This window comes from Rhagoletis pomonella, unplaced genomic scaffold (genome assembly GCF_013731165.1).
Source record: "Rhagoletis pomonella isolate Grant_MI unplaced genomic scaffold, Rhpom_1.0 Rhpom_scaffold_00009, whole genome shotgun sequence".
Classification (NCBI taxonomy): Eukaryota; Metazoa; Arthropoda; class Insecta; order Diptera; family Tephritidae; genus Rhagoletis; species Rhagoletis pomonella.
This window is the reverse complement of record NW_023458563.1, coordinates 36,972,246-36,991,571: the sequence shown is the minus strand read 5'-3', so window position 1 is coordinate 36,991,571 and position 19,326 is coordinate 36,972,246. Positions and strand designations below refer to the sequence as shown.

The window sequence follows — 19,326 nt, the reverse complement described above, 5'->3', positions numbered from 1 at the left end:
AGTACGCTGTCTTCATCTGGCGACCATATTGTGAATGTCATATCAACGGAATTGAACGTATCCAAAAATCTTTTATTCGTTATGCTCTACGCTCTCTACATTTCTTTGACCCTTTCCTATCTTACACTGCTAAATGCATGCTTATAAACCTTAAATCACTGCACATTAGGAGGATTATTCTTTCTCTTACTTTCGTTTTTGACATTATACGGGGTGCGATTGACTCGCCGTTCTTACTCGAACGGATTACATTTAATATCCCACCAAGAAGCCTTAGGAATCATGACATTTTTCTCTGGATTTTGTCAGGAATAATTATGCGAATAACGCTCCTATTCGCAGAGCTCTAAACGAGTTTAATTCGCTTTTAACTCTTCTGCTATCGATTTATCTTCTTCCAAATCTAATTTCAAACTACTTTTAAATAGTATGCTAAATTAGTTATTAATTTATATTTTGTTTTTTACCAAATAGTCTGTACGAAAAGTTTGATTTCTAGATTAATTAATAAATAAATAAATAAATAAATAAATAATGCACACGACCATTTTCTTTTAAGTAATATGCAATTTTTTCAATTTAACCACTATAAAACATTTATAAAAGTAGTGAAGTAGTAAACATGCGAGGGTTGCAACTGAACACCGAAGTTGGTGCTGCCGGACGATTTATCATCACAATTTTTACTTGCGTCCACAGTAGGTTCTTTCCCGTACGTGACGCGGGATCCCGCGTGTGCCCAAAATAGCCCATAAATCATTCCCGTACTCAACAAAATGGGTAATAGAGAGCGAAAATTGGAACGTATTGGATCGTAAGTGTCTTCTTCTTCCTCTCCGAAACGACACGGACTTTTTCTCCGGGTAAAAATTGATAAAGCATCAAATAGCATATCAGCTGCTTTGTGTTTACATGTTGCCTGCATTTACTTGGTGCTTTTAAGGGATAGTGACGTATTTTCAATCTTTATATTCTTAAAATCAAATTTGTGAAACAAAAATTCGATTTCCAAGAGTTTGCATTTAAGTGACAAAAACAAAAACAACGCGAATCAGCCAGTGATGTGCTGAGTCAATACTTTTAAGAATTGATCGTTATTCGGTACTGATTTAAAAAGTATCCAATACTCTCGATACTCGGTACCGAAGCATTTAGGTTTCAAATAAAAGCGCACATAGGCCACTCGTACTTGTTTGAAGCATTATTGTTCCAGCTGGCAGATTCTGTAACCAGTTGGCGTCAATTTTCGAATCGGCATTGGTTTTGTAGACTTAGGATATGAAATATTTTTACGTCAACAAGTGCGATATCGATGCGAAACTAGTCGCTAACTGGTTACAGAATCTCCCCCATGTAAGGCTTCTTCATGCGTAAAAGCATTTTTCTTGAACCTTGGATCTATTAAGATTAAAACTGATAAAATAATATTTCTCTGTTGCGATAAGTTCAAGTGTTTTAGCCGATATCATATAAATAGTAATTAAAGTTTTTTCAAAACTTGAAATGCATATAATGGCGAAGGTTTAATGTAAAGAATCGGTATCGGGTGCTAAAAAGGAAGTATTGGGTACCGAAATCTCTTTAACCGACTTCCAAAAAAGGAGGAGGTTATCAGTTCGTCGGAATATTTTTTTTTTTTTTTTTTTTTTGTATGTTACCGCATAACTTTGGACCACGTCAACCGATTTCGATAATTCTTTTTTGCATCGGAAAGGTAGTGTCTCAGAGGTGGTCCCATACTAATCTGGTTAAGATCCGATCAGCGGATCATGAGATATATATATATTTTTTTTTTTATATGGGAGTTGAAGTCGGTTTTTTTTTTGCTAAAAATTACTAGTGTTATTTTAGTCTTGGGTACTGAGTATTGGGTACCGCAAATTCAGCACATCACTAGCTGTTTCACAAATTCTGGGCACGAAATGTGGTTTTTTGCGTTCCCGTACTTCTGTATTATGTTAAATTTTTGAGAGCAAACTTTTCGCTTATTCTCTAATTACCGGATGCGGTCCGGATTGATAGGGAAAGAACCTAGTAGAATTCCTTTCTGCGTGGCCGGCCTTCGGCCGCGCTTTAGGATTATAACCTTTACCAAATAGAACTCTCCTTTTGGTGTGCACCAACTGGAATTCCTTTCTGCGTGGCCGGCCTTCGGCCGCGCTTTAGGATTATAACCTTTACCAAATAGAACTCTCCTTTTGGTGTGCACCAACTGGGGATACCGCCCCAGTGATTTAGCCTTGGGAAAGGATGAGGTAACTAGAATTCCCTTTCTGTGTGGAAAACCTGAGGCTGCCGCCCCAGTGATGTCTATTATGGTTACTGGTTACCCTTCTTTTTAGGTTTTTAAATTTTTTTTAAATAGAGCCGCAGACGAAAATTTTTAATAAAAAATCGCGCGATTTTTTATTCCAAATTTTCCTTTTTTAAATATTTTATATTATAAAAAGTATCGACGCAGGCGTAAATATTTGCTTTTTTTAATAATGTTTTTTTAAAAAATGCAAAAAATATGGATTATTATTATGTATTTTCCAAAGAAACATACATTTTTGTTAAAAAAATGGCCATAATTGAAAATTTTTAGTTTGTTAATTAAAAAGCACATATTCAAACCTACCCTTATGTTGTGGAGGTCATTATGAATATAAGTTGGATATTTTACGGTCCCTAATTTTCGAAAATGTGGTAGCACACTTCTGTTCGGGTAATACAGCCATTTTGATTTGTTTGCTTTACTTTGTTGAAGAAAAGTAGTGAAATGGTTAGACGCATTTTATATTGTTAAAAAATAAATAAAATACATTTATTGTACACAAATCACACGTGAACATTGAAAATATGGTGCATTTATGCAAGTACAAGTAATAGCTGCACTTTTTATATGAAAATTTTCTAATGGAAGTGCAAAAAATTTAAACAACAAATTACTTAAATACTAGTATTAAAAAAGTGAAAATATGTAGTGAGAATGTATGTAAAAATATCTGTTTCTTAGCATGCTCGTAAAGTTTCATGCAAAAATTCGTTATAGTTTATAGTTAAAGTAAACACGAAAAAGCGCCGTGGACGAAAATTTTTAATAAAAAAACGCGCGATTTTTTATTAAAATTTTTCATTATAAATCGAAGTATCGATTTTTATTGAATAAAGCGCCGCAGGGGAAAATTTGTAATAAAAAACCGCGCGATTTTTTATTACAAATTTTCGTTATATAACAAAGTATCAATTTCTATAAATTAAACACATTTTTTGCTTTTTTCCTTTTCAAATAACTGGTAGGTGTATACGTTGGGTAATTGTATTCATTCGGAGTGCTAGAGAGTGGCAATACCGCACATCAGCAGGTGAATTTTGCGTTGAGCACACCAAAATTGTTTACATTATAATTACGGTGACCATCCGTCCTGTATTATACGGGACAGTCGTCTTTTTTGACCCATTGTCAAGGTAATTTATTTATTTTATACGGGACGCCAAATGCTCTGTATTTCTTTTGATGTCCTATATTTGTCCCGTATTCGGTGTCTGGTATTTCGGAGCTTTAACCTCTCATTATAATGGCATGCCTATGAGCCAGTTTTAGGGGATATTGGTATATGATTGTAATTTTCTCTATAAACAGGGCATGCATCATGTAACTTTGACTCGATAGTCGTTCAAAAACTGATTCATGTATTTTTGTTACTTACTATCGTGTCGACTAATGTAGTGTCTTCAACAGTTTGAAAATCACTCTACTAGAGTTCACTCTTTGAAGCGAAACGGTGTGCGATTAAGCGAAAGAGCGAAGATCCGCAGTTTTTTACAACAAACATACGACACCGTTATGGCGCCGTTTTGCACAAACGCACAGCAAAGCAACAAAATAAACGCTAATTTTTTTCTTTCGCATTTTCCCATCAAATAGTGAACTCTACTTATATTATTTTTTTGTTAAACTTCGATATTTAAAATTTTAATAATATAACAATTTTGAAAATAAATTCAAGAATTAATTTTTACCCTGGTGTGTCAATGTCAATAGCTAAGGCAAATGTTACAGTTTTGCACTCATATATTTTTAATAACTTTTTGACAAATTTCACGAAAAAAAGTAATTATTAACACAATGTTCAGTATGCATTTGCTTTTTCTAGTTCCTGGTTGCAATTTGGCATACCTAATGTGTATTTCTATAAGAATTCTGGAGGTATAGGCTCCCATATATCCTTAGTTTGCTTTCACAGCTCATGTACTCCATTGGACGGACTTGAATACTTAGTAAGCTGCGCTTTTAGTTGATTTCGCAAATTCTCGATGAGATTCATGTCCCTGGATTGTGGAGGTTATTCCAAATTAGCAAATTTTTGCTTTTGTTCGTCTTTGCGAACATGTGCAGTGTATTTTGGTTGATTTTTCAGCAGAAACTCTAGGGCTATTCGCGATCCGGTGCAAATGGCCTAGCATCATTGCATTGCAAATTTGTATTGCAAATTATTTGCAATACACAAACAAAATACACGCATTTGCATTTGTCATGGCTTGGCAAATTTGCAATACCGAAAATCGATAGCATAAAAATGCTATGCATTGCATTCATAAACAAAACCAAAGCTGATGCACAAAAATTGTTTTGCAAAAGCTTTACCATGACAGTTTAATAAAGGTCGCTCACAATCCATGGCATATTTCTGCAATTGCATAAATTTGTCAGCTCTTATGCACCAAATCGCGAATAGCCCTTCTAATTTTTTCGACTACATCTTGCAAATTTTGTTGAAATATGAACAGGTACTGTTCCTTACGCATAATGCGCATAAACGGGTCAATAACATTTTTGAAATACAACCCCAAACTATTATTGACCGACCACTGTGATTCACAGTTTGCCTCACATGATGCACATGGGCTTAATTTGGGTCTTTGATCCAATACCATGCCCGGCCATCTGACTGAAAGCGATTAATTTAGTCTTGTCAGACCAACTAACCTTCAATTAAATCTTAAAAATGTGTTTTTTTATTGCATTCTGTAAGGGCTAACATATCCCAATAGGCAACGGTCCGGTTTTCGTGCGATCCGGCAAAATGATACCAGTCTCGCACATGTATTTTGATCAAAATGGTTTTTCTTCTTTTATTATGCCTTTGCGCTCAATTTGGCAATTCTTCGCCTCACTGTCTACTGATTTGCATTAAATTTTAATACCTTAAGCGCTTCTGTAATAGTGGCTGCATCGCTACTTTTAATTTATTTATTTTATTTATTTATTTATTTATTACGACTCTTCGAGCCTAGATCAACACTTAAAGAATATTATTGCATTAGTTAAAATAAAAATAAATGTAAAAAAGAAAAAAAGAAAAAAGTTACATTGCAATATTTTAGATATAAATATGTTAAATTAAAAAATTTTAGATTACAATATCCTTAATTGAATAGAAATATGTACCATAAATCCACCCAATCATAGAATCTATCTGATACTTAAAGATTTGGCGTACTCTTATAGCCTTTTTTTTGAATAGGTTAATATCACAATTTTTCACACTTTCTGGCAATTCATTAAAGCATTTTAGCCCCTTGTAAAAAAGACTATTTTTTTCAGACTCGGTTTTATAGTTCGGTAACTTAAAATCATTTCGCTGTCTTGTATTCCGGTTATGAACCTCGTAGTTAAATTTGATACTTGTTCCCAGATAATCGGGTAAATTTCCGTTTTTTATGTTGTAAATAAATTTCATAGTATGAAAAAAAATTTGTTGTTTTACACTCATCCAATTCAAACTTATAAGCATATCTTTTATTGGAGTATCATACCGTTCGCGTAATATAAAGCGCATAGCTTTATTCTGCATTTTTTGCAGCTTTTCAATTTGAGAATCTTTCATTATAAAGAAAATTGTAGAGCAGTAGATAAAATGAGGCTCAACTATTGATCTGTATACTTTTACTTTATAGTGGCTACTCAAATTTTTACAAGTTCTCTGCATGTACCACAGTTTTGTTGCTATTTTACTAATTGTATAATCAATATGCGAATTAAATTTTAATTTGCTGTCTATTCGGATACCCAGGTATTTAATTGTATTAACGTTTTCAATTTCGGTACTATTTATTTTAATGGGTTCAAGATCCGTAATATTTTTTCTTGTAATTACCATATATTTTGTTTTCTCGATATTTATTTTTAGCCTATTAGCACAAAGCCAAATATGAAGGGCATTTAAATCAACCTGTAGTTTTTCTCTTATATCCTTCTCGTTTTTTCCATTTATTGAGATAAGCGCATCGTCAGCAAATAGTTTAATAGAACTAAATTTCAAAATAGAATTGATATCTGGCAACGCTGCAACATGTCAAGTAAATTCACGTGTGGTGTTTGTCGCGAAATAATAAAAGTTAATTCGTCTAGTATTCTATGTACTGAATGTAATAAATGGATCCATGCAAAGTGCACCGGTCTGGAGTGCAAAGAATTTAAGAATGTTGCATTGGAGGTCAAGAAAAGAAGACTTAAGTGGAAATGCACCGCCTGCATAAGTGAGGTTACTGTCTACGTATCGAATGACATGTCTGAAGCTGAGGGCATATTTGAAAAATACTTCGTCCCGTTCAAAAATGACATCGAAAACAGCTTAGCAGATATTAGGGCTGAGTTAAAGAAAATTAACAAACAAAACGAAACCATCACGAAACAGTACTCCGAAGTAGAGAAACGCGTTAGCGTACTCGAAAAAACCATAAATAACATTGACTCCCGCCCAGCTATTCCTGATAACATCATAGCGGAAATAAACAACCGTAGGAAGAGGGAGAAAAACGTGGTAGCACTCAACTTGCCGGAGTCCACGAAAACTGATGGCGTCGAAAGGCTTAGAGATGACCGTGAGCAGTTAGCTGCTGCCCTTCCACAGGAATTGACCGAAACTCTGTCAACACTGAAACTTCGTAGGCTCGGCCGTCCGGCAGGTAGTAGACCCCGACCGCTGCTAATAGAAACACCCTCTGAGGCGGTTGCTAAATCATTATGGAGAGCAAATTCCAATATGTCTAATATTAAATTCAAACCTGACCTAACACTAGCTCAAAGAGATCATCTAACTGCGTTACGCAACGAGCTCAGTGTATCAGACCAGAAGGACAGTAAGACGATTAAATACATTGATGGCATCCCAAGGTTGGTGGACAAACCGAAGCCGCACACGCGCAAGCGAGCAGACAGAGCGCCAAAAAACTAATAATTTACTATCAGAATACAAGGGGGTTGCGGACAAAGCTTAAGGATTTCTTAACCTCCACCGCAAGCCTCGAAGCAGATGTTATATGTGTCAGCGAATCGTGGTTGCACTCGTCTATCTCGGACGGCGAAGTTATCGATGGTACATATGCTATTTTTAGAAAGGATAGGGATCAACTAACAAGCAGCTACGACCGTGGTGGAGGTGTATTCATAGCAGTCAGGAGGGGTATCCGTGCTGAACTGGTGGCAACAGTCCACGATCACATAGAGCAAGTGCTAGTAAAAATTAGGGGTCTAAAATGTGACCTAATCATAGGATGTGTATATATCCCACCTTATTCACAACCGGAGACGTACAAAGCCCACTTGGAAACAGTGTCTTATATCAATGCAACGAACGCGAATTGTAAACTACTAATCATTGGCGATTATAACTTTCCTAGTAGCTCGAGCCCTGAAAATTGTGAAATTCTCACCCACACAGAATATATTCTTAGTGGATGTCAACAAGCCAACAAAGTGCCAAATTTCAAAGGCCAGTCATTGGATCTTTGTTTCAGCAACATCGAAGTAACGGTTGAAAGAACTGATCCTGTTGTCACTGAGGACGGATACCACCCTGCCTTGAGTGTGAACGTTCATTTCCAATCAAATCTGAATGTGACCACCCCCAAAACATATTTATTTAAACAAGCTGACTATCCGGGACTCAATCATTTCTTCTCAAACATAAACTGGATAGACCTTTACAAGCTTGATACGATCGATGAAAAAGTTAACCTATTTTATACACTAGTCTTTGAAGGTATCGCGCGGTTTGTTCCAGTAGTTCGCAGGAGAAACAATGAATTCCCTATCTGGTTTACTAAGCAATTGATAACAAAAATTAAACTTAAAAAGGCTGCTCACGCTTCTTATAAGAAGAATAACTCAAGCGTTAGTTATAGCAGGTTTCGTGCTCTACGGCTCGAGTGTAAAACCATCAGTGCAGCCTGTTATAAGGAATACGTCGCTAGGGTGGAAAGCAGTATCAACACAGATGCAAACAAGTTCTGGAGCTATATTAAAAATAAACGGCGAAATTGCATTGATATTCCAACAACTGTAACATGGGAAAGTACGTCAGCAAGTAATGAAGAAGTAAGTAACCTATTTGCTTCGTATTTCAAAAGTATATATACCCACCGTCCATGGCCGGGTAATATTGGCATAGATACATCACATCTGACAGGAAGTGACGCTGATTTAAACAACTTTGACACCTGCTATAACGATGTCTTTACACAGCTCTTAAAACTAAATGCTCGAAAAGGGGCAGGCCCAGATAGGTTGCCAAACGTGTTTTTGAAAAACTGTGCTTTTAGCCTTTGCGAACCAATATGTCACATCTTCAGCAAATCCCTTCAAACAGGGATCTTCCCCTCTGCCTGGAAGGTAGCTTATATTAGCCCTATTCATAAGTCCGGCCCGAGATCAAATGTCTGTAATTATCGACCAATATGCATTCAGTCATCGCTGGCTAAGCTACTGGAGAAAATGGTACTACCCCGTATGACCTTTGCTTTCAAAAACATTATAACTACCAGGCAACACGGATTCAGAACGGAGCCTTGGGGTAGTCCAATCTTGACGTCCACTTTCTCTGATAACGTAGAACCAATGACTGTTCTTTGAGTTCGATTTGTTAAAAAATTTTTAAACCAATCTAATTCCACATCTCGAATGCCAATATCTAATAATTTATCGAGTAATATTTTTTGATCAACAGTTTCGAAAGCTCTTTTAAGATCTAGGAATACAGCTATGATCGACTATTTATTATTAAGTTCTTCTTTCCATTCAGCTAAAACCATGTTTAAGGCTGTTTCACACGAGTGCTTTTGTCTAAATCCCGATTGCTGTGGTAAGAGTATATCATTGGTTTCTAAATATTGCACCAGTTGGTTTTTGACGACAACTTCTAAAATTTTTTCGTCACTAGCCAAGGTATTTATTGGTCGTATCTCTTCAGCTTTGATCGTATTTTTACCTTTTTCTATAGGGACAATAGTAGAAGTTTTCCAGATGGAAGGAACTATGCCACTACTCAAACTCTCATTAACTATTTGAGCATAGAAAAAGCCTACATAAGGTACAACATCTTTGACTACTCCATCTGATAATAACTTTTTTCCACCTATCTTGGATTTAAACTTTTTCACAAGGTCTTCGATGTCAACCGTACTAACAGGGTCAAACTTAAAAACACAACTTAACTGATTAAATATGTTGACATCTCTATCAACTACTTGAATGTTGCTGCAAATGTCTGTGATGCTATCTACAAAATATTTATTCAGCTCGTTCGCAATATCAGATTCATTATGATATGATTGACCATTTATTACTATTTTTTTAATTGAAGGATTTTGGTTTTCCATGCTAATTGCCTTTTTTAAATATTTCCACATCGCTCTACTATCGTTACTATTGATATCTATGTTATACTCCATGTGCTTAGCTTTTTTTATTTTAATAAGCTTTTTATATTCTTTCTTAATGGTCCTATATTCATCCCATTCCCCCGATATTATGGCAAATTTCTTAAGTGTAAATTTATGCCTGTTCATATTGGCTAGCTCGCTGTCATACCATTTATTCATAATTTTTAACTGAACTACTTTATCAAAGGTAATGCTTCGCATGACATTTAAAATATTATTATTAATATACAACACCTTACTTTCCAAATCAAATGTATCAAAGTTGCTAAAATCGCATAGGCCTAACTGATTAATAAGAACTTCATTATTATAATTTTCCCATGAAGTTATCTTTATTGAGCTTCTCATTGTAAATTTAGGGTTACTTTTAAGTTTAAATAGGATTGTTTCATGATCAGAAATTTGGTGATCATCTAACTGTTCACACACTATATCATCAGTGTTAGAAAAAAGTAAATCTATTTTAGTTCTAGATGTATCAGTTATACGAGTATCAAAGTTAACTTTTTGGTGCATCGAGTATGACTTCAACAGATCAATTAGTTGAGTGCTATAAGTTCATGTATTATTGAGATTAATGTTAAAATCACCAACAACAATATTACTCTCTGAAGTTTCGCAATTACTGCCTAAAACGTTACGTAAATAATTTATAAAATCCGCATCACTTGTGCTGGGTGAGTGGTAAATTACACCGATTTGCCATTTTGGGTTAATATGCTTTAATTTTATAAAAATGCACCATATATTTCTACCTGACGCTTTATTATATTTAATACTAAATTCAATAGAATCATGCACATATATCAGAACACCGCCAGTGTGCCTACTATGCGAATCACATCGCACTAGTTTGTACGTTAGTATGGTTAGCTCTTGATTTGTAACGTGATTTGTGGTACATGTTTCAGCGCATAATATTATTGCTGGATTTACTTGTTCAATTACTTTTTCTAATTCATATTTATTACTCAAAATACTATTAATATTTAGGTACAGGCAGTTTATATCTTTTATCTTTATCTTTTGATTGCTACTTTCTAGATCTTGATTTACTTTCAAGATATCTTTTAAATGCTGGGCATTCTTTATCAAACGCGGTGTGGTGCACATCCACATCTATAAGTTTTTTTTGAACCAGTTCGCTACAATTTACACAATTAAGAACTTTTGACAAACAATCTTTGCTGTCGTGACTTGCTCCACAGTTGCTACAAGCTTTTTTATTAATGCATTCATCCGCCCTGTGATTAAATCCCAAGCATTTAAAGCACCTAAATACTCTTACATACTCAACAGTAATGCAAGAGTCCCACTCTATATTAATTCTCTTTTGTTTTATTATATTTTCATACGTTTCGATATCAGTCTCAACAAGAGCATTATAATATTCTTCTCTGCGACTATAGTTTTCAAAAATTTTTACAACTTTAAATTCTTTACCCTCACATATGCGGTTTTGCTTTGTAATGCACTCTACTAAGCGTTCACTGCTTAGTCTCTCTGTTAAACCAATAACTTTAAACATTTTAGACTCTCTCTTATCTTTAGATTTCTCCGTTTCAAATTCATCTCCAATTTGTTCCGCTATCTTCTTCTGCACTAGTTCGCATGATTCCTTACTCTTGCATTGCACCACTATTCCGCCGTTGCTAATCTCCTTCACTGTTGTCACATGACATGTTGGTTCTATTACTTTTTTAAGCGCCACTTTCGTATGCTTGTTTTTCTTTGCTTTATCTTTTGGTTTAATAACAATCATATTTTCCCTTTGTTTGGCTGCTTGTGCATAAGACAATTCTTTGTTAGCATTTGTGTTGTTGTTGTTTACATTAGTTTCCGCCAAAACTTCGCTTAATGTTTCTCTATTGTCTTCAACTGTTTTTGATAACTCCGCGAGCATATCTTTTCGGAATTCATTTATTTTAATGTCAACATTATGTTCAAGGAGTTTATTAAACTCCGTAGCCAAGCTTGATTTCAACTGCTGAATATTGCGAGATATTGTTTCTTCAACAATATCTTTGAATAATGTTTTGCCAATTTTGTTTTGACCACCATTTTCTATCAAATGTTTAATTTCAATAAACTTTGTATTTGTGCTACTCAATGTGCATTGGTTGCAAAACCATTTAATATTTTCATTTTCACTCATCAATTCAGTTTCTCTTCTTTTTAAATTGCTGCATTTGATACAGAAAAAGCAGCCACAGCCACCTGAACATAAAACTGACTCGTCTATTTGCACTAATTTTCCTCTGCACTCTTTGCACTCCAGTGGCGGCATTTTGTGTTTTTTTGCCACCACTTAACTCAAAAAGTCACTGTCTTTCTAAATTTCCACTTTAATTTTCTTTTATGTTACATCAGCTTATTTGCAAAGCAAAAATTAATAATTTTTATAGCTTTTAAACACGATTTATCAATTTTTAAGCAGAATTTACGGGAGCAAAAATTTATACGTCCGATGAGTACGTATGCACTCTTTCTTTTTTGCTGGTAAGTTCTCAAGATATCCGACTGTAATATATTTTGACAGACTTCCTTTGTCCTTAGTAACACTTTAGGCTATATTTTTTCTCAGTCTTAATATTTTCATATGGCGAGCTACACAATTTTTTGCCACTTTCCCTGCGGTCCCGCCTTTCCGCAGTAAATCTATTATTTACATTTATGTTTCGTAATAACCATATTATTTATTGGTGATCACTTCTTGAACAAATTACAATACAGAACAAGTAAGAGCAGCGCTGTCTTCGGCTATGCCGAAGGCTTCATACCTTTGATGAACATCTGCAAATTTTACTTTGACAGATTACTGCTTTTGAATACATCTGCATACATCGATAGAGGAGTTACATACTTATATAAAAAATCGCATCTAAACAATCAGAGGTATGGAAGATATACTTTATATGGCACCAATCTAAGTGATTTTCACTGCTATGTGATCGGTATGTAAACCGGTAACACAATTTATTGGGTTTAGTTTCCTACATAAAGGAGATATATGGCAAAAACTGGTATCTGAACAATCAGTGCTATAGGAGATAAAGCTTATACAGCATAGATTTTGATGATTTTCTCAGTAGACTTTGTATTATTATTTATAAAATATCTTACGAAATTTATCGGTTTTAGCTGTTCAGATAAAGGAGTTTTACCGTAAAATTCCATATCTGAACAATCAGATTTATGGAAGATATATGTTGTAGGGGTACGGTTTAGTAAGTGGCCCACCTATTTCGGGGTATTGCGTCCAAAGGGGTGACCCGATCCAAAAAAAAATTGCACACACTTGTAGCCAAGGGTCTACCCATTACTTTAACATCCACTATTGTAATTTTTGGTCACTAATTTATTTACAAATTGGGTTTGAAATATGCCCTTTTTTGTAAAATTCGGAAAATAGCTCACATTTATCACTCCTATTTTCCTTAAAGCAGCCACTTCACTAATGCATTTTTATATTCCCCTTCACTTTAAACTTTATTCGACTTGTTACAACTTTCTTTATTACTTTAATTTTAATCTATCAATCACAATTTATTAAATAAAAACATCTTCAAAACCACGCGTTTGCCTTTGGTTGCATATGCACATTAAATGGTGGCGTTTAGCTGTCAAACTGCTAAATATACAAGAAGGATGAGAGACAAAAGAAAATATGATATAACCCAGTCAGCATTAAAAATATAAACCTTTCCATGGAAAATATGTATTTACTGTCCGTGGCTCCTTTCGCTGAGGGTTATAATCCCTAAGTGCGGCCGAAGGCCGCCTACGCAGAAAGGTGTTCTATGCAAAAGGTGTTCGGCCCCCTTTCTTTGGCACCACAGAAAGGAGAATTCTACTGCCTGAGGGTTATAATCCCTAAGTGCGGCCGAAGGCCGCCTACGCAGAAAGGTGTTCTATGCAAAAGGTGTTCGGCCCCTTTTCTTTGGCACCACAGAAAGGAGAATTCTACTGCCTGAGGGTTATAATCCCTAAGTGCGGCCGAAGGCCGCCTACGCAGAAAGGTGTTCTATGCAAAAGGTGTTCGCCCCCTTTTCTTTGGCACCACAGAAAAGAGAATTCTACTGCCTGAGGGTTATAATCCCTAAGTGCGGCCGAAGGCCGCCTACGCAGAAAGGTGTTCTATGCAAAAGGTGTTCAACCCCCTTTCTTTGGCAACACAGAAGAGAATTCTACGTAGTGAGGGTTATAATCCCTAAGTGCGGCCGAACATTTCTATCTGTCGCTTTTTTCTTAATTTCACAATATTGTTAGTTAATTTTTTTCCCCATCATTTTTTTTTTTCAAATCGCCTGATAACCAACTTGGGATAATTTCTTTTATTTAAAAATCCCACGTTTTTCGTTAGTTGGGTTATATTCCACTTGAAACTGCTCAGTTTGCCTCGGAAAATTACGTTTTTACCCCATTTTCAAACGGTTCCCTAGGGGTCTGTGGGAGGTCCCCAAGGGGGGGGGTTCTTTTCGTAAAGTGGCGACTGTCCCCTTTCGAATGAGGGGGGTTTGGGGGGCCCCGCCCCCTCCCCCTCCGCCCCCCACCCCAAAAACGGTGGGCCAATAACTAAACATTTCCCTGTTGTAGTCATCCGATCCTTGTTATTTTCACTGTAAGTATTCTGTAAATAATGAGTGAAAGTGGTGCGAAATTTCATGTTCCTACCTGCATAAATGGAGGAGTTATGATAAAAGACCTCATATCTGAACAATCAGTTGTATGGGGTCTGCAGGTTATAGTGACCCGATCTTTATTTTCACTGTAAGTCTTCTGTTGATATTGAGTGAAAAGAGCGCGAAATTTCATGGTCCTAGCTACATAAATGGATGAATTATAACGAGAAATCTCATATCTGAACAATCAGTTGTATGGGAGCTATAGGTTATTGTTACCCGATCTTTTTAATTTTCACTGTAAGTTTTCTGTTGATAATTATTTAAAACAGTGCGGAATTTCATGTTCCTAGCGATATAAATGGAGGAGTTATAACGAAAAATTTTATATCTGAACAATCAGTTGTATGGGGGCTATAGGTTATAGTGACCCGATCTTTGTAATTTTCACTGTAAGTATTCTGTTGATAATGGGTGCAAGTACTGCAAAATTTTATGTTCGTAGCTGCATAAATGGAGAAGTTATAACGAAAAATCTCATATCTGAACAATGAGTTGTATGGGAGCTATATGTTATAGTGGTCCGATTCTTCCGGTTCCGACAAATGATTAATACAATATAAAAATACACCCACCTACCAAATTTGATACGGATATCTCGAAAACTGAGAGATTGCATACAAACAGACGGACAGACGGACATGGCTAAATCAACTCAGCTCGACGTTCTGATCATATAAGTATACATTTTAATGGGTCTATATCTTTTTGTTCTGGTACTTACAAACATCGGACCAAAGTTATAATACCATTTCATGCTCATGAAAGGTATAAAAAGGCTGAGATTTCCATTACGGAACCAATTGCTATTCCGTGCAAAGTATGGTGATTTTTTTTGTGAAATTCGGTGGGGATAGTGATGGAGGTCTCCTTTAACTATATTTACCACTTTCACAATGTTGTTGCTAATGGTACTTAAGTTATTTGTTGTTAAAATATCCCGTCTGCTATCACCTATCACTTTTATTTACACAAATATATTATCCTTAAAAGGTTCGCATGCGTTTGTAATACCTTAATATACAATTATTAATTAATTAGTTAAGTAAAACGCGTTTATAAATGTCTTCACAAACGTTTGCACATTTCACAAACAAGCAGAAATAACAATGGCTGACACTAACACAAAATGTATGCTACCAAACGTTAAAAAAATACACCACAAATAAGTGCGTATAATTAGGGGTATAAGTATACAATACGTACATTGCTCTTATTAAAAATAATAATATTATGATCGATAGGGGTCATACTCCTGTATAATTTCTTTCGGGGGGAAATATTTACTGGTATTATTATAGTTCAAAGTACACAAATGTAGAAAACGTAAATCGATAATTTGATAAATGAAAATTTTAATAAAAAATAGAGCGATTTTTTATTAAAAATTTTCGCCTCCGGCGCTTTTTCCATAAAAATCAATACTTGGATAAATAATGAAAATTTTTAATAAAAAATTGTGCGATTTTTTATTACAAATTTTCGCCTGCAGCGCTTTTTCCATAAAAATCAGCACTTCGATAAATGAAAATTTTTAATAAAAAATCGCGCGATTTTCTATTAAAAATTTTCGCCAGCGGCGCTTTTTCCATACAAATCAATACTTCGATAAATAATGAAAATGGTTAATAAAAAATCGCGCGTTGTTTTATTAAAAATTTCGCCTGCGCCGCTTTTCCCATAAAAATCAATACTTGGATAAATAACTAAGTTAACATTTTTATTACAAAATCTCTCGATTTTAGACTGAATCCCTTTTTCTATCAATACATCGATATTTAATTTAAGAAAAAAGTTAATTACAATGTTTTTATTGTTTCTCGTTTTCAGCGCTTTTTTTGGGCATTTTTTGTTGTGTAGCAGCACCGACATTGTAGTACAATTGGTTTACAAAGCAAAAAGTGAGGTCGAAGTTGACATTTTTTGCAACTTAAAATTCAATTTTCATAAAAAGTATAACCCTCCGGAGGGTGGGGTTTTCAGATTTACAATCACAAAAAGCCGCTCTAAACCCCCTCATTTTTGTTTTTTTCCCCGTATTGGAAAGTTTTCCCCTGTAACATTTGTCTTAACTTACATATTTGTCTGCTGGTTTGTTTATTGTTGTTGGATTGACTTCAAATCGTTATGAGAGAGGGAGTAGGAGTGTACCAATAAGAATATACAATAAAAGTATGAAAGTCGCTAGAACTTGGAAAGATAGCGGTGGCTGAATTAAAAAATTTTACACCATGTTACAGTTTTGCTTTGTTACTGTATTTGAATACTACCAAGGTTACTGTTTGGCAACCTTATAATAGTTGATTCATTGGCTTTCGTTTCTAATAATATATTTATCGTCAATGCCATTTATATACGAGTCGCTTAAGCGGATTCAAATTAAATATATATCATGGGGCCATATTCGAATAGCACATGCATATGTATTAGCTTAGATTTGCAATGCTCAACCTTTGCGTTTTCCAGCTGCTTACTTAATGCATATGAATATCTACACATATAGGTAATCTTTAGGATTCAAAACTGTAATGAAAGGCTTTATGATTACTAATGTAATGTACCCCAAAAAAGTCTGATCTTTATCATTATCATTATCTATCATTATTTTTTGCACGGCCCAAGGAAAAATACAATCGCAGAAGACAGCACACCTAGAACACCAAGCCCATATATGAATGTAGGAACATGCATTTATCGCTAAATTTGACGCACGTAACACTTCGACAATGAAGAGCGATTAAGACAACAATGCAATTCAATGCCTAAGTTGCATAACTTTTTTGTTTTTCAAAAATTTTAGCAAAACAATACGATATTTATTAAAGATAATTGCAGAAACAACGAACTTACAATTTTTCTATATTTGATATAAATACAACAACGTGCGCGTTCTCTATATCCGTACTACAAATTAGCAGTGGCTAGGAATGCAAGAAAAACATCGATGCACCGGAAACATTGATGTTTGCTATTCGATGTATCGAACAAAACCGATGTTTTGGAATTTCCGATATAAATCGATATATCGATGTATTTTTTTTTCGATGCATCGACTTTTGTGTGGAATGTACACAGTACCCTGCCAGCCAGGGCTCACCACTGTCGCATGAAATTCAAACGATTTAGGTTCGGAACACATTGAAAACGACGAACTACGGGCCACAGCTTCCAATTTTTTATCTTCATTCTCTTAACGCTTTGTCGATGACGACATGATTTTTTTGAACGCGACAGCAACATCATGAGTTTGTATGAGTTTGACATAAAAGAAGAGGAAGAACCTTATCTGTCGCCGGAAAAATATAAATAGATCTAATCTGGCCACAACCACACCCGTCGCGTAGCCGGGTCGTCACCAAAATAATTATTTACATAAGAGTACGTGTTAAAAAAATTTGACAGCTGTGGTCTGTAGCTCGTCGTTTTCTTTGTGTTCGGACTATTAGGCAGTCTGAGCACGGTTCGTATAGCCTTAGACGCGTATAAAATTTTTTATGCAGCAACAATTCCTCTACGGCCCAAGATCTGCCCACGAGAGAACTTCAAAGAGTCAAAGTATCAGGCAAAAAATGTTAATTGATGCAAAATTATTATTTCTTTAATTAATTAACAGTTATTTTTCTATTATTTGCACGAATTTTATTGTTTTATCGTTTTTTTTTTTTAATGAAATGCATGCACGCACACAGAAAATTGTAAACAAACTTCTTCTTCTTTCTCTTTTCTAAGCGTATGTACGCCTGGCTACCAACACTGCTGTACGCCAAGCGATTTGCAGCTAGCTTGCTTTGACGAATTCGTCAAGCTGACGACTCGTATACAGCCCTCCAGTTAAATGCACGTGTGCGGCATCAAAGCGTTAAACTTTCGTTTGTAGCTTCTAATACCCGTCTAAAGCTATACGACCCGTGTGCAGACTGCCATACAAACACATTAGTGGTATTCATCTAAACCGATAACTTTATCAAGCAGATAATCTTATAAGTTTACGCACTCTGTTACATGAACGACACAGAACACATCAACATAACCAACCTCCCCTGCAAGAACAGTGACTATCATTTGACAAATCATTTGAGTGGCAAGACTGATAGAGATTTCTGTCACTGGCTACCTACAATTTTCTATCAAATTCTAAAGGGCAGTGTGAAAAATCTGATGTAAACATTTGTGTACAAATTCTTCCATCTTCCTCCAACTTATGGCCTTATTTTATGGTCTCTTTTTAACCCACGCAAAATTTGCATATGGGTTAGTAAGAGAAATGAGAATGTGTTAGTTTCCATCACACAATTCTTCTAGGGTCAGTATATCCAGTAAAAAACTGTGGTGAAGTCCTTTATGGGGATAAAGTTTCCAGATGTGAAATTTTAGGTACCACACAATTTCTTAAGCGCATGGTTGCTTTTCAGCACTCATGAAAGAAACTTAAGAAATATTTGAAAAAAAAAAAGTTCATATAGTATATTAATTTTTGAAAGAAATAGCATATAATATATGTGCTCTAGTTAATAATGTTACGATTATCTTTGAAACCTTGAGGGATTTCCCAAATCTCTCGGCTCGTATCTCTGGATTGTTAAATAAATGCAATCGATGACCAAATTGTAGTACAATTAACTTTATTGTACAACAAACAATTTACAATACTTTACACGCTTTACTACTTGTTAACACAATTAAACTTATAGCTTGCTTATTCGCAACTCAATTCTCCGCTCACTTTACTTGTAGCTTGCTGACTTGTAACTCGTAACTAACTCACCTCGCTGTGGCGGTGCCCTTATATACCTGCGCTGGCACTTATGGCAACTCTGGAACATTCTGAAGTTTATCGCTCATTCTCTTTCTCTCGCTGTTCGCAGTGTTCATCCAACTTGACGTTTCTCTTTGTGGAACATTCTACGTCATTCCTCGAACATTCTGCCTATTTCTC

At 35.3% G+C, this 19,326-nt stretch overlaps 1 protein-coding gene across 2 annotated transcripts in view; it reads right to left on the bottom strand.

The window, feature by feature from the left end:
* Positions 1–17,340, bottom strand: part of LOC118745766 (probable cation-transporting ATPase 13A3) — a 144,022-nt gene extending 126,682 nt beyond the window's left edge. The window contains exon 1 of one of the 2 annotated variants that reach the window (XM_036479419.1): positions 17,241–17,340. The gene's annotated coding sequence lies outside the window, so the exon portion shown is untranslated. The remainder of the gene's footprint in view (positions 1–17,240) is intronic. The other variant, XM_036479423.1, reaches the window with a different exon arrangement.
* Between the last annotated feature and the right edge of the window lie 1,986 nt (positions 17,341–19,326).